Source organism: Leuciscus leuciscus (assembly GCF_965113295.1).
Source record: "Leuciscus leuciscus genome assembly, chromosome: 18".
Lineage (NCBI taxonomy): Eukaryota > Metazoa > Chordata > Actinopteri > Cypriniformes > Leuciscidae > Leuciscus > Leuciscus leuciscus.
The window spans coordinates 17,034,201-17,051,777 of NC_138742.1; positions in this window are offsets into that span (position 1 = coordinate 17,034,201).

Consider the following 17,577-nt stretch of genomic DNA (forward strand, 5'->3'; position numbering starts at 1 on the left):
GCTTTCATTTCCATATCACTTTGCCAAATGATTCCAGTTATTTCAAAGGTCTTTGCAGCTTACAACAGCAAAATAACCTAAACCCACAGACACCAACCAAGCAAATAAATATAGTAAACAATAGGATAAAAACGACAAATTATTTCCATGTTTTTTTTGCCACAAAATTACGTTTTATTATGTATTATGTATGTATTATTTATTATAGAAAAGCATATATTCTCTTTCTCCCGCTCTCTCTCCCCAGATTTGATCAATAAAATAGTTTAACAACTTAAAAGCTACATGACATTTCTCACTAGCGAGGTTATAACGGCGCTGTTCTTGAAGCAGATACACTTACAGTAGAGATGCTGCTGCCGAACACTGTTGAGAGACGCACAAACTCAAGTAATTCACACACGCCTAATCTCTCTCTCTCTCTCTCTCTCTCTCTAATAACTGCATTAGTCTGCTATCAATGGCTCTAGCCTCCATTACAAGCTCTAAAATTACGTTTTGGAATTAGCAACGGAGGCATGGGATGAGATGCGTAAGAAATTAGTCCTACACACAAGAGATTTTTAAGGACAAAAACCTGACAAACGTCGTGAAATACATAACCATAGTATAGGTGGAATAATTGACGCCGGGTCCTTGAATTATTGAAAAATAATTAACACCTCGGGTGTGCATTATTTTTTCTAATAATCCAACGGCCCGTCGTCAATTATTCCTTATAGTACTATATTGGTTACCGGCCGATATTAAATATTTTTTTTATTTTTATATCGGTATTGATCAGTATTGAATATTTCATTGTGAATGCGCATTTTCTTCATTTTTTCAATGCTTAGTTAATCTGTAAACACTAAGAATTTGATAACACTTAAAATATTTAACAAATATCAAATTGAAAATCCACTTTTTATATTGTACATTATAATGTTGTGATGCATTTGTAGCATTTACACCACTTGATTAGTTTCTGTGGGCTTTATTTTTAATGTATTTAGACAAAACATTATATAATTGTAATATCTGCCATTTATCTTTTATTGGCAATAATATGAAAATAATTATCAGCTTATTGATATCATTTAATAACCCTTTAATAAATGCAATCTATTTAATCTACTGTATATCAGGCATTACATACAAATAAATAAATAAATAAAGCATCATTTCACCCTGCATTATTTTTTAACGTGAAACGAAACAGCACACGAATCTGAGAGAGAGAATCATCAAGGATGAAGAGACATGATCATAACATCCTAAAATACTGGATAATAATCTTTACCTTATAACATAGACTACAGAAAGACAAACATTGTTTGAGATGTTCAGCTCAGATTTAGACATATCTTATTCACTTCTAAACCCCTCACTCAGGTGACACCTGATCCAACTGTACATTTTCCATCATCTTTAGCCAAAGAAAGAAAAACCAGGTGTCCGTAACTAAAAGTTCACTGGAATCTATTTTGTTGATTTAAGATGACAAGGAAGTAATATATCGGAAAAGAAGAGGCAGTTTGGCAAGTTAGTTAACAGTTCCTTCCAGGAAGACATTCTTTTGAGTATTTACCATTTAACTTAATTTTGGAAGATGATCCAAGGTCTTTGTAACCATAAATTGAATGAGCTTCTCTTTCTCCTGCCTGCGAATAGGCAAACGTTAGCACGCTAGAATTAACCTTTAAGGATTCTCATAACTTTATCCGGAGTAAATCTGTCCTGTGACAAATTACTCCAGTTACGCTTTTAATGTGTAGTTTCCAGTGTTGGTTGAAACCCAATCCGTTTCCCACAACACCCAAAACAGGACAATCAAAATGTTGTCCAAACAGACTTTCAATCTGTCCAGGCTGAACCACGGCATCTCGTTTTATTGGAGGCCTGAATCACAGCCTTTTCTGGAAACTGTCGGGGTGCCGGCAAATGTGTACGTATTTTCCACTCTTCACGTGACGTTTGAGACAGGATGACCACGGGAGAGCACGGCAGGATCCGGCGGCAGCTGCCAAGCCAAGGGGACAAATCTGAACTGTGCAAACACAGTCATGTCAGCGGCAGCCCAGCTACGCTTGCCCTGGAATGGCACCCTTTCACATATTTAGACAACGTCTGAGCCTCTGACTCACCCTGAAATACAGAGGAGGAAGCACTGACAAAACGAGAGACAGTGTCTTTAACATTTCCAGACGATCCAAAATAGATACAGCTTTTACCAGACTTGATTGTAACCAAATGGTGAATTGAGAGAGGGTAGCACTTCGCAGAACACTTTCAGTCTTGTGTCTCTAAAATAACACGATCTATACAATATTTATGAGGAAACGAAAATGGCCAAACCTCATAAATATATGTAATGAGGTTGTTTACTGGATGGCTGTTGAATTGGGAATGGGAATTTTGTGTGTGTGTCTCATGAAATGAGACATTTGTGAATGAATAGTAACAGTGAATGTACATGTAACAACCAACCATTTGAAGCAATACATTTTGTTTGTGTCAATAACAATGCATTTGTTTTGGAGCTATTTATTAACATATTTTAAAAATATATATTTAAAAAATGCAATTCATACATAAAACCAGAAATTATATAATAGAAAGGACACTTGCAGATCCTCATGATTGTGTGTCAAGGTCAATAAGGCTCTTAAAACATCTGATCATTTGACTTTTTTTTTTGTCAAGATAAGATCTAATTGTAAAATGTCATGTGGTAATATTATAAAAAAATTATAATTCAAAACGTAAAAATTAGGATGTGTGGACTCGCATGTATTCAAGGTCATAAGGTGTAAGGAATCTTTTAATGATGGTCAAGCCACGTGACATTTTTGGAGTCTTAAATGTAGCCTACACTTTTGTAAATAGTATAAAAGTTTTTCAAAACCATATGAAACCAACATGAAAACAAAGAGTACATACTAAGAACTTGACACAGGTTTTAAACTAGATTTTTAAAAGATTACTTTACTTCATCATCTTATATGTCATTAACTCATTTTTAAGAATGAGTTCAACAACATCTACTGAGTGAGTAACGAGAGAAGCAAAGAACCACGTCACGATAGCATTCCTGTAAGTTAGCATTGTTGAGAGTAAATGTGGAAAGATGGAGTGTGAATTAAGGACACTAATATTCCCTGTGGTCTCTGACGGGGGGGTGAGGCGGAGGAATGCTCGGCGGAGCAATCCCGCTTGGCAGGTAGATGAACTGCAGATCATACGGGCAGGCAAGTGGTGATTAATGGGAGCGGGAAGGCGCTGGAAGGAAAACAACGCCATAAATCAACGTCGCGACGATGGTAATTGTAATTGAAATGAATTTGTCTGCCCGGAGCCAGGCATTGCAATTGATATTGACCAAAGCCCTGGTGGTCCATAGAAAATGAAATTGAAAAAAAAAGTATTCAGAGTATCCACAGTAAGATCTATACATCACAGTATGAAACAATCACTGTAGGCCAATAAGAAGAGGGAGAAAAGCTAAACCCGGTGTGCGTGTCAGATGCTACTGAGCCATCGTATCCCCAAAGGTGACTAATGTTGTAGATTTATGAGAAAAGAGCCACAATAAAATTAACTTGAATGTGATGTCAATGAAAAATATTAGGGCTGGGACGATACACCTATATCTCCCGATTCGATACTATTACGATACTTGGGTGCCGATACGATATGTATTGCGATTCCTTTTAAGAATTGCAATTCTACAAGTATTGCGATTCGATATTGCAATATATTGTTTTGTTTTTTTTACACTAGACCATCGGGAAAATCAACACAGCTTTGAATGTTGCAATATGACTTTGTCAAAGTTTAATAGACAGACGAATTGAAAGATCGCGTGGGTGTTTGAATCGAGATCAGTCTTTTAAAGATGAATCGTGCAGCTCTATTGTCTTATCTCTCTCTCAGCATATGAGTAGCGCGAGGGCTTTTCAGTGCTTTCAGTCTCACGTCTCTTCCACGCGTCCACTTGGGATATTACGTCACTCAACACTCATGGATAACGACACATTTCATCCTCTGTTGGAACGTAAGTGGCTAACTTCTGTCAACCTCATCTACAAGCAAGGACAAAAATAAAGCAATTCAATTAGAATTAATATCGATTCTGGAATAAAAAAATCTATTTTAGAATCGTAAAAATAAAAATAAAATAAAAATCACGATAGCTAGGTGAATCGATTTTTTCCAGCCCTAAAAAAATACCATTCAGCTGTTTTAGTGACCTCCGTTGAATGGAAAAGTATCAAAAGTGTTATCGCAAAAGAATGGCTATTACAAATGAAAGCTATTCTTTTTTACTAAATATAAAAAACAAACTGTTCAAAAGTTTGGGGTCGGTACGATTTTTTTATATTTTTGAATTTATATTTAGTCTCTTACTATATGCTCAACAAGGTTGCATTTATTTGATCCAAAAAGCAGTAACAACTGCAATATTGTTCAATAATTGTGGCTGTGGTACCTTTACCTTGACTGTTCCCTGCTGGAGGAATGATCTGCCTAACTCAACCAGAGATGCTGAGTCCGTAGCCATTTTCAAGAAACGGCTGAAGACACATCTTTTTCGGCAGCACTTGATCCATTAATACTAACACTTTCTCTTCTCTTCTATATCTATTTATAAAAAATAAATACATTTTAAATACATGTACTGCGTTAGATTAAACTGAGAAGTGTCATAGCACTTGCATATTGTTGCCCTATTGTTAGTTTAACTGCTTCTATTAATTGTTCTTATTTGTAAGTCGCTTTGGATAAAAGCGTCTGCTAAATTAATAAATGTAAATGTAAATGCAATATGATTTTATTTATTTATAAAAAATATTTGAACATTTTAAATGGTAATTTATTCCTGTGAAGGGAAAGCAGCCATTACTCCAGTCTTCAGTGTCACATGATCCTTTATTCTAATATGTTGATTTGGTGATCAAGAAACATTTCTTATTATCAATATTGAAAACGTTGTGCTGCATAATATTTTTGTGGAAATCTTACTGACCCCAAACTTTTCAATGTTAGTGTAGATATAATAGCCGTAAAAAATTTTTTTGCAAAGTCTCATTAAATACTTTCTTAATTTTTTAAATGTTGAAATGGTAAATTGCCCCATTATGCTATTTTAAAGGTTCCTTGTTTTGTTTCCGAGGTATCCAACAACAGCTTTACATGCATCCAAAAACCTTCCTGCAAAGCTACCTGAAAAACTATGTGCCTGTACCTGGACAAAAGCTGTTTTAAATGCAAAGGGTGGTCACACCAAATATTGAATTGATTTAGTTAATAGAAGTTAATTGATCAATAAAATCTATTTATGCACCCATTACATTTTAAGTGCCTATAACTTTTCACAGTACTGTAGTTTTGCAGGTAGGTTTCTTCAAGCGTCTTGGATATGTTTTTCTGGATTTAGTCTGTCTAAGACATGAAAAAAAAATAGAAAAACTGAGACAGACTAAATCCAGAAAAAGTTAATGTAATCACAGACTGGATGATGGTGAGATCAGAATTCTGTGTGAAGCAGACTGGCTGTTGTCAGACTGATATAAACTGAAATATATTTATATAAATAGATATAAATAACTGGCTTAAAAACATTTTTGGGGGTGAAAACACTAGCGTGCCTAATACTTTTGCGCAGTACTGTACATTGTAGCATCACCTCTTTTTTTCACAGTGTCTGAAACAGTCCAGTCTCTCTAAACCCCTCATTTTTGCAAGCCTACTCTGCTCTGATTGGTCTGATGGCCCAGTCTGTTGTGATTGGTAAACCACCTACAGCGGGTGTCGGAAACGAAATAGTAAATTCCATATATATGAAATTCAGCTCCGGAGGCTTCCTCAACACTTGTATACACAGTGATATGAATTTCTCTATGCTTTGAAATGATATGATATATGATATGATATGTATAAAAAGTGTGGGGGGGGGGAAGAGGAAAACTTCACTTTTTGCACTTTTTTCAAAGAACTTTAAATTTATGTGTATAATTTGTACTTTTTTGTACAATGACTGTACTAACAGTGTTTGGCATCATGCAGGAGCATTTGTAGCCAAACTACGTTGGCTTCTGGAGAGTTTGCTTTACCAGCACATTACATTGGCATACTGTAATTCGAACAGAGCCAGTGGTGATTCAGTTCCCAGGTCTACGGAGAGGCTCAGAGGAATATCTCGGCTGGAGGGGCCCATGCAGGAAGAACACACAGCTGAACACAATGTGGGATCGGCTACGAGCTAATTGTACCACTTAAAAAACCCTGACGCTACTTTACAATAAAGTCTGTATTGTTTCGGTTTTGCAATCTTGCCCTTCTGTTAAGCAGAATTATGAGCAAGCAAAGTGCATAATGCAGGGCCGCTTGTTTTCTAACCTCAGACTAATAGTTCCGGGAGGTTTTCATGTGCACTTTTTGCACAGATATAGAAGAAATCTATATTTCATAAGTGTGCTGTGTAGCTACAGCACCCAATTATCAGCAGATAAGACGGAGGGAAGCCCCGGAGCATCAAGACAGATATTTAGACCAAGGGAATCAGGCTTGCAGGGACCAAAACCCCAGGGGCACTACAGCCTCACCGAGCTTTTCCCCCCTCTTTTTCTACCTCCCTCCATCCTTACTTCACCTACGGGGTTCAATTAGTGGTGACAGCAGCTCGCACCATGAGCCTGTAGCAGGAAACAGGGCGAGTCTAAATCACCACACCACACTAGAGAGGCCTACAGCACATACACAAACATGACAAAACACTCATCCGCTCACATCACTGGTGCTCGGGTCCTAACAAATGTCGTTGAACTGCCAGAAAAACCCAGTTGTTTGGCTTAGCAGCATAACATGCAGCGTTCTGTGGGTAAGCACTCTCACTATAATCCACCAGTCAGAATTAGCGCACTTTTACCCACACAAACATGTATTGTTACACTGACCTCAGCCAACAAATACTGTTCTGCACCATCTATGTAATCAATACAGCTTCAACACACGGTAAGGTCACTTACAGGTCAAGCATAACTCATGGTAGGCAGATGAATATTGATCTAGAGGGACCAGGGACTGTGCACAGGGCAGTCGGCCCACAGATCAGCCTTGGGCAGAGGAAACAGAGGTCACGGGCTAGAGCGAGCACAGTTCATACACACTGAACTTTTAACACCTCAAAAAACTCTATAGGGTTAGCCACTTGATGACCAAAATTTTACTATACACTAACTAGTATACAGTAAAGCTGTACACACTGCCCACAATGCACAAATGTCAGTATAATTATTTAGAGTAGAGGAGTCTTTAGAAATGCCCTTAAAAAGAAATATATAAAAAAATACTTAAATGTTTTTATAAATGAATAAATACAGAACCATATTACAACAAAATACAAAACAGTTACTGCTGTTTATAAAACCTTTTTTTGATATCCTTTGATAATCCTTTAGGAAAACCCTTAGAAAATAAAAATAAATATAATACACATAATTACCACTTTCTACAACAAAATATACAATTAGTTATTGCAGTTTATATTAAAGATAATATTGGATTTCCTTAAATAATAAAAAAAGTTTTTTTGTTTTAGTTTTTTGGGGATTGTGGCTAACACCAAATTATAATGAAACCCCAATGAAATCACATTTTATGTCCTGTGTTTACAATTTCTAAATAAGAAATTAGAACAAAATATGAACGTCTCTTTAAATGGCAAACATGCTATTTATATCACAGCCATGAAGCATGATTTGCTACTTGCTAATCCGTAAAAAGTTTATTGAAATGTATTTTTTTAAAGGTGATTAAAAAAATAAAAGTTGGTATTAGTGGGACAGACATTTTTCAGTGTTTTTTCAGACATTTTAACAAATGTAGTAACTACACTATCTTGTTGGTAACTATGGTCACCATGGTAAATTCTTGAATGATTAGCGTAATTTAAGATTGTATAGTAATATTGTATTAAAACTTGCCTCTTGTCTAAATTTTACATATTGCCTCAACATTTAATCATGGCTGTGCTGAAATGCAAAGCTTCCTGGTGGCCTTAATTCTGAGAAACTGCATTGCAGGACATTAGAGAAGCTAAGGGAGGTTGGCAGCATGGAGAGGCTGAAAGCAAGGACACAGTTGGCAGCATGCCTGTGCTCGGCTGTGCATGCAGTCAGGCGGAGTGGAGGCAGGCCATGCCTTGGGGCATTGAGAGGAGGCCAATTCACTGCACAACTAGCCAGGCCCACAGAGAGAGAAAGCGATAGAGAAATTAAAACTGGAAGAATATGTAGAAACATCCAAAAATGACCAAAAAGGAAATGGCAGTGTTGAGCAAACTGAATTATCATTAAAAATCAGAAACACTCTCAAAAGTGGGGGAGGGGCAAACTATAAACCTTATCAGCGCATGTCTTGAATATTAATTAGGACGCAAAAGCATTTATGGGTCAGTGGGTGTAGCCATTTTAGGATTACCGTTTGCCGATTACACAAACTCTACGTCCCTTAATTAATATTCATAAGCCAGGTTGATAAGGTTTAGGATTCTGTCAACTGAATTCTATCGACAGGTTGGAAGAAGCTTCTGCTTGGTCCTAAAAATATTGTTTGACATAGCCCACAGCACTACATTTAGTTTCTTCACTCTCTCACAAAAACACTTATTAAATATAATGATTACATGCTTAGTGTCCTTATTATGGTTTTTCAAATATTCCCATTCATGCAGTGTGTAATATAGCTGTTTGTAAATGTAAACATTCTGCAAAGTTGTAAGTGGAAAGTCGAAAGTGCATGATAAATAAAGTTATTGTCTCCCAAAAGAAAAAAATCGACTCTGAACCGCCTAAACGAAATGATTCGTTTTTCATTCGAATCCCACTACTTTACGGTTATACGTCACTAGAATACACATTTGCATAATGCCTATGTTGTACTTCGTCCACCTGTGAACAACTTGACCCGCCCTAAAACACCTAATTTTACTGACAATAGGCTCTATGCACGTTCGCTTCCGCATTTTGTTCCCAGTTACATCCGGTGTTGCGTCGGAAGCCGTTTTTGCATTCGGTGGAGATAATGGCAAATTACACTCGCTGTTTACAAGAACTTCCAGCGGTTAACGTGAATGATGTTAACAAAATTGTGAGGCAGTTAGCTGTCACACCTAAGAGTAAGAAAGAGAAGGGCTTTAAATTATATATTTCGAGCTACATCGACAACTTTGAGGGTGAGTATTCTATCATATCATGCGAAACCCGACTAGTGAATCGGTTTCTAAAATCGTTGTATCCGTTTCTGAGAAAATTAACTTTATGAAAGTTTTGCCGCTAGTACACTTCGTTATAGAACGCGCTATGCGGAAGTAAAGACGCTGGCTGAGATTCTACCGGAAATACGTCAGCAGCGTTCGTGCATAGAGCGTATTGCTTCTCAAATCTCGGAATTCAATGTGGGATTCGCAAAACGCTTGCTCATGAAAGATGGGTCAGAACCTAGTTTATTTGGACCAGCTCGCTCCTCAGAATCACAACCTGTAAGTATAGTTAACATCAATAATAATTGTAATACGTAGTTTTTTATATTGTGTAAGTTTCCGGCCTAACTCACGTTATTACTGTCTAACTGAAATACTTCTGCTGATCAGCTGTGGGCCACTATTACCTAAAACTGTGTCTATTAATGCAGATTGTCTGTTGTTCTTACTACTTTGAGTAAAGACAGAGGGTGCAACAAGATTTGTTTTACAACGTTTGTTACATCAGTCATTCACGTTAGTGCTCGGCTAACATATGCACTGTTATTGATACAGTTCCCGCATATTCACCGCAATAAATTAGAAATACACATCGGTATGTTGAAGAACATACACTTGTTAAAACTGAGAAATTACAGTTGCAACATCTCATAATGTACCTCAAACTGAGTAGTGTATCACTGAGAAACGTCCTGCTCAAGTCGTCCTTGCGATGGAGGTTCGGGTTGAATAACTAGTTCTTCCAATGTTTAATCTTCAGACTCGCACTCGGATTGGTCAAATCAACGTCATCGTTCGTTACTGTCTTTAGTTTACAGTGTTTACAATCGCAGAGCTGTAGGAAGTCTCCGGATGGAGCTGAAGTTATTATGGTAATGGCCATTTTTGTTTCTGACAGGTGGTGTAAGACTGGGCCATCACAACAGACTGCGCCATCTGGCCAATCAGAGCAGAGTAGCTCGCGGAAAGAAGGGATTTACAGAGACTGATTCATCCATCAAGTTGTTTGAGTATCACTGAAAAATATGGTGATGTGCAGTGCAATGTATATTATGAGAAAATTCAACTGTTTTTTGACCTTTGATGCATGTAAACCTGTTGTAGGAGACCTCCAAAACAAGATTAGGAGACTTTAAAATAGCATAATAGGGGCACTTTAAAAATATGAGTGGATGAACTTGTACAGGTATGAGTTTAATGATTGCTCTGTCCCTGTTAAAAAATAATAAATCATGCCTGATGTATTTCTCCTACTGTCCCCTCTCACCTTCTCCTGCCTGGTGTGTCTACAAATGATACAAGTAAATAATTAAAATAAAGTGTCAGGTGCTAGGTGCCCATGGTCCATTAGGAGCCAGGCACATTCCCTAGTTTCCGAGTTAACAAAGTTAAGGTACTTTAACAGTCTGTTCCTGGTTTGGTTCTCCCTTACCCCATCTTGCTTTATCTCTCTACTTCCTGCTGAATCTAGATGTGCTAGTGTCTGTCAACTTCTAGTGATCAATCAGCACCCAAACAAGCAGGGTCTTTGATGCTTGCAGAGAAAAAAAGAAAAGAAATAGAGAGCGAGAGAGAGAGAGGAGGAGAGAAGTTTCCTTTTGACGAGCATGTTCCATTGTGAGAATCCCCAACAGCCTCTGACATCTGGTTCCAGTTAGCACCATGACGCGTTTCCTGCCCGCCTGGGCCACGGTTCACAAGTCAAACGCCACACTGAAGATTGAGGAGAAAAACAGACACGCACGGTTACTCCAATATTATCTACATGTGTGTGGAAGTCCTGAACCACCTGTGAAGATCCATCTTGTTAATTCTCATTAAATGTATTAACTATATTAAAAACATGTTTTTTATTTTTACATATTTTTTATTATTACATATTTTATTTTCTATAAAATTATATATAGCCTATATATAAAAATATGTATACATTTTTTATGACATTTTTAATATAGCTGCATTTTTAATATATACATATATTAGTGAATCTCCTTACATTTATGTTATGGCAATACATTTTACATACTATGAGCATTTCAAATGTTTTATACTTAAGTAAAATGGCTTTTATTATGTGTTTAAATAGTAGTGAATGTGAAGCCACTTTTCATATCCCTCTTCTTATATGAATGCAAGTGCATTTGCTCTGGATGTTGCAACTACAGTTGTCATTGAGCAATCACGCTTCTGTGCGAAGAGGTACCCGAGCGATAAGCAATGGAAAAGTGTGACCCTCGAGAACGTGGGGCGTGGAATGCAAAATGTGAGCTGCACCTACACACACTCTGGAGGGAAACCCTAGTCTGTGGGTGCATTTACAGACACAAAAACATGCATACACACACATACATGCATGCACCATGACTGGGGCTTGTGGGTAACGAAAGTGAGAATGAGGAGGAGCGATGAGCGTAAAAGTGAAAATGTCAGGAGTGTAGATATAGAACACGAGCCGACCACAGAAGGGCTTGCCTGCGTCGGTGGCGACGCTAAACGCCCCCATGTATGTGCTGCACTCGGCTTTGATCGCTCAGGAGCCAGTTTTCTCTGCCCCACAGTTCACTGAGGCCTGCTGCTGAAGCGAGCAATCGTTTTATCATACACACAGAGATCTTCATCGGTACATGGAAAATCAGGTTGCAACCCACACCTACATCGTAAAGGACAAAACAAAGAATACAAACACTCAGAAATGACTCAATGGCCACATAGACCACTCCTCCCACAGATCCACATGATTTCCACAATCAATATATATTTATTTTATTTTGCCATGGACCGCTATTCAAAAAGCACTCCGTGGGCCGCATACGACCCTCGTGTTTTTTCTGAGGCCAGTGTGATGTTGTCATCATCTTGGCAACCAGAAACTGCAATAAACACAATTATGTCTACTTACCAATTTTATAAGAAAAATGGTATTATCGTGTAATCATTTTAATCAACCGGTATAGATTCTGCTATGCTGCTTACACTATACAGAATATTGGCACACATATATGTCAGATTGATCTCACCAGCGTAATTTATATATATTTTATATATATATTTTATATTTAATTTATAGAGTGACCCTAATCCAAATTGAGTAGCAATCCAAACTCTTATATAGACTCCCTCAGATGAAGATGTTGTTGTGTAAAGCAAAATAAACTTTTCTAAAGACAACTTTTAAATCTTAGCATGGCTGAGTTAGCACCTGCTGGTGGAGACTACTGTTCAAAAGTCAGTAAGGAGTTTTTTTTAAAGTCTCTTTTACTCACAAAGGTTGCATTTATTTGATCAAAACTACAGTAAAAAACAGTAATATTGCAATGTTATGTCAATTTCAAATAACTTTTCTATTTTAAAGTCACCATGAAATCAAAATGGACCATTTTTATTTTTTATGGAATATTGCAGTACTTATTATAAATGATTTATCCGTGCATTTTCTTTTAAATTCATGTTCCCTCATAATGTTTAATCAAAATAACTTCCCCCTCCCTCTTGCTGCAACATCTCTTCTCTTCATTGATGACGTGTTTACTGGCACGAGTAATAGCAAACCACAATGATCCAATCAATGCCCGATAGACAAAATCAAGCCCTGCCCTATATTTCTTCTTGTTGGAGGAGCCGTTTCTCCTTGGATATGTCAGGGATAGTAGGGAAGAAAAAGTATATATGGATATAGATTTACGATATATTTATAAAATGTTTATTAAAACGTTTCACACAAAAATATACCTTTTGTGTGCCAGTGCAACAAGAGACTGTTTCAAAAAAAATGTTTGTTGTAGTACAAGTTACAGCATATGTACAAGCATCAACAAATATTTTTTTGTTCATGTTTTTGCCATTATCAGTTCCAATAATGAAAATAAATCAAGCCTCCCTGCCGTTTTGCTTTCCTCCTCCTCCAGAAAGAAGGCAGAAAACAGCCAAACAGGGAACCATGAAAATTTAAGCTGGGGTTATTGATTGGTGGGGTGAGTCAGGGAAAGGTCAACCCCATCTGAACATCAACAAGCAGAACGCTGCAAGCACCTCCGTAGCACCAATCCTCACCCAACCTGCAGCCTTACAGCGCTCTGTCTGATCTCCGGCTGTAGTACCACTACTCTCTGCCACGCATTCTGCTCCAACACATTAACATCTACTAACCTAAATATGACGTGTCAACCATCAAGTTAACAGCATAAGCCTTACTTTCCTTGGTGCTGCTTCTCTATCTCTTCTTCCTCAGACAAATACACATGCGCACACACACGCAGGAATGGCACAAGGTAGTAACCCCCCTCCAGCGATGTTCATATCCTGCAGGAGCCCTCGGGTTCTAACCTGTCAATATCGTGCGGAGTGGCAGGGCGGCTCTCCTCCCCTCAGTGGATCAGTTAACCTCCTCACTGGCTGGGACAGCACTGCAGATCCTGCTCCACACACACTTGACCTTCAGCACAGTGTGAGAGACACGGCTTAATGCATTCTCTGAATACATATTCATTAAAATGCTTTTAATCATGTTTATTTAGCCACTTCATGGTCAGATAAGACGTTATGTAGAATCAGATACCGTGTATAGGGAGGAACCAGTCCACTCATAGAAAAACTAATGCAGGAAATACTTGCATAAGTGCTGAACACTGAATCAGATAGCATTGCTTTCAGATTTGTCACAGTAATATATGTTATTGTAATTTAATTATTAATAATAATTCATATTTAATTAATTAATTATATTTATTAAAATATATATATATATTTGTAATAATTTCCAGCCTTTCCCACTTCAACAGATACACTTGCATTACTAGAAACAGAAAGAAACTGCAAAGGTGCATTGATCAGATGTTCACCGAGTGAACTGACTTACTTCAAAAGGTCGTTTGTTATACAATATTTTATTCCCCTTAGACCCCAAAGTGAATCCATTGGTTGAACCTTCTCTTTTTGTAATGGGTACTCTATTTGTTGATACATGCAGCCTTTTTTTTTAATCACACAGACCCCAAACTATGGAACGGTAGTGTATTTGGTACTGTGCATGCTGTAGCGATGATTTCTTGTCTTAAATGATACATGTAAGAGTGAACATGCCCAGACACGGCACGCACAGATGCTCTTACTGCGAGACGCTGGCAGCATATACTTATATCTCTGGTTTCTCCTGTGTATGCATGTGTGTGGCGGACTATATTAAATCCCTCTCGCAGTGGAGGTGTCATGTTGCGGCTGCTGCTTTATAGCTGGTGCCGGGGCAGAATGGTGGTGAGGAGTGCCGGCATTATCCGCATGCTGAGGAATGTCTCATCCCCCACCATTCCCAGCAACTTCAGGTACAGCAGCATTTAAAACCCCAGCGAGGTGCAGAACCACCTGCGATACACACCTCTAGGGCAATTACAACTTATTACGGGTCTGGCACCACATTGTGTTGCTTTGGCCTATGCTCACCCATGAAGTTGTACAAAATTGTCAAAAAAAGAGAAATAAAGACTACTGGTTATGCGTTTGAGTTCACAGTGAAGCCTCAACCCAGATTTAACAAACAAAATTAGCCTTTTTGTGGAAAATAAGTTGTCCTAGAGCAGATTTGGGGTGAGGAAAGTTGTAATTTAATTTTAGGGCTACAATCAGGATGTAAAATTACAATTAAATTAATGTTAACAGTCATTATTTTGTAGTAACCTACTGGGTGTCCAATCAAATTACATTTGATGTACAGTCAAAGTTGGGGTCATTGACAGATGAGCGCCCCCGCAGGTAGGTGACAGAAAAACACCAAATGGTGACAAAGACTGGCACACAACATACATGTATGAATGATTAACATTGACATCTGCCACTACTAAATTATAGATAGACCCAAGTCAAATATATGGGCACAGACTCCCATGTGTTAGAGGTACAAAATGCCTCTTGTTATGGCATTAACTGAAAACTCACTGACCATGTTTACATGCACATCATTTTTCAAATAAGATCCAATGGTCCATATTCTGGTTAAGGCTTTAATCTGAAAAAAATAAGGGTGCCATGAATTAAAACATGTCCAGTAGGTCATGAAACTCTTACAATTAAAGATCATGTTTCTTTTAGTTCACTCAGAGATGAAAATTCAATCATTATGTATTCATTATTCATCCTCATGTCATTCTAGACCTGTATGACTTTTTCATTTGAAGAACACTAAGTAATATATTTTAAAGAATGTGTCTTGCATACAACACAAGTCAGCAACACAGAATCCCATTGACTTTCAATATATAGACAGAAAAAAGCCAGTAAAACAGGTTTGGAATGACATGAGCGTCAGAAAATGGTCATAGAAAGAATGTTCTGATACAGTGGATATTCCAAATATGACCCAAAATTCTGACTATACAACATAGCCTTATTTACATTTCTAGAAACTGGAATATTGGCCGAATCTGTTTATGGCGATCAGAATATTTTATTAGTTACATTACATTTAGTTAATACTGATATGACTGGAGTCTTAATCTCATGTGAGTGTACATGATTTTGAACATATTTTTAAAAAGTAATACATATTATGTGTAAAACTTCTTGTTAACACAGACAAAAAATACAGAGTAAACCTTAAAGGATCCAGCCGCCCTCATATTATCTCAGGCTGGTAAAGACTGCCTCTGTGCCATTTCTCTAAATCCTACTCTTTTGGAGGAGAGAATGTACTTCCAGCTGAGCGTATGGAGAACAGTTCGATCTCAGCCTTACTTCAGAGGATTAGCCTCTTATCAAGCTCCTAAAAGCTGCTGTAAGGACGGTCTCTAATTACCCTATCTTTAATTAACCAACACGTCAGCCCAGCCACCCAGGAGCTGCCGGCTCCTCACCGATACAGTGCCTGCCTTCAATTCACCTGATATAATAGAAAGTGTGTTATTTCTGTATTTATTCAGGCCTCTAATGCTGCTAAGGTAAGTTACCAAGACCAGACTAACTGGACTTCTGAACTGAAGAGGAAAAGCTCTGCATTTTTTAGTCTATTGTTTATTACAAACTACTATAAGTCAAAACCTCTCATTAAGTGTATGCATTGTTTTACATTGCTTCAAATATAATAATACAATAGATCACAGTCACAGATATAGAGGTTATATATTTTTTTTATTTAACCACGTGTGGTCACTAAAAACCTGCTTATTTAAGTTTCATTTCATGTTTTGAAGGGATAGTTCACCAAAAGAATTACGCTCATGTCATTACAAACCCGTATTAATTTCTTCGGAACACTAAAGATATTTTGAAGAATGTTGGAAGCCAAACAGTTTTGGTTACTATTAGTGATTTAATAAAAATTTAGACATGCCGAAAATTTGTCTGTAACAGGCCCAAAAAAAAAAAAAAGTTTACTTGGTCGGAACCGTTTTGGAGCCTGGAAACAGTTAACGCTTCTCTGATTATGCATCATTTTGACCATGTAAACATTGGTTTTGTGCACACAACATAAGCTAAAACAGGTAAACATGTCAACAGTGTGGATGTACATCACCGTGACCAAAAATGATATCGCTACTGGAGTGTGTTATTTCAGGAAAAAATATTTGATCTCATATTTTGTAGTTTTTGTTTTGTTTTATTTTTGCACTGTCGATGATTCCTCATTCTACTGCACTGAAACAAGCACCGCCTCCTCTGAGAAAATGCCCCTGGCCCAAACCCACCACGGCAAATCTCAGAGGGAACCCTCCCACGGCCCAAACACAGTCCACACCTACTGCTTTTCCATGCTTTTGCAAACTGCTGATAATCATCTGCAATGGAAAGTGTGTGGGGGCTTGCAGGAAACCCTTCAACTACTGTGCCAGGTAGCCTAAACCTGAAACACACACATTAAAAACTGCACAAAGCAATTAGTCAACGCTTAAACAAAAAGCCCCCTGCAAATGCATAAAGAAACATGACAGTTAAGAGCATGAGATGCTGTGTTTATCTCATGAATAGAAATCAAATCGGTCAGGTGGCAGTGGGGAACGCCGGTGTCTCGGTATGTTCCTGCCAACGAAATGAAGGGGTGAGGATCGCGGAGCCCTGCAGTCACACCACCCCGGTTCTCCTCAAGCCAGCCGGAGGTCGGCCAGAGTGCACATACATTAATGGCCTTCCACACTAATTGCTTCTCACTTAGACAAATCTCTGCAAATCACGGGGCGAGCCGGCAGCGTTGCTGATGCCCCCCGGGAGAGGAGACGGCAGGCAGGCGGGCGGGAGAGAGCGAGGGGCGAGGGGGAGGAGGGAAGCGCCGCCAGGAGCGTGTGCGGTGTGGGCGCCTCTGAAAGGCGAGGGGGGGAAGCGATCCCTTGAGGGAGAGGGAGTAAGAAACA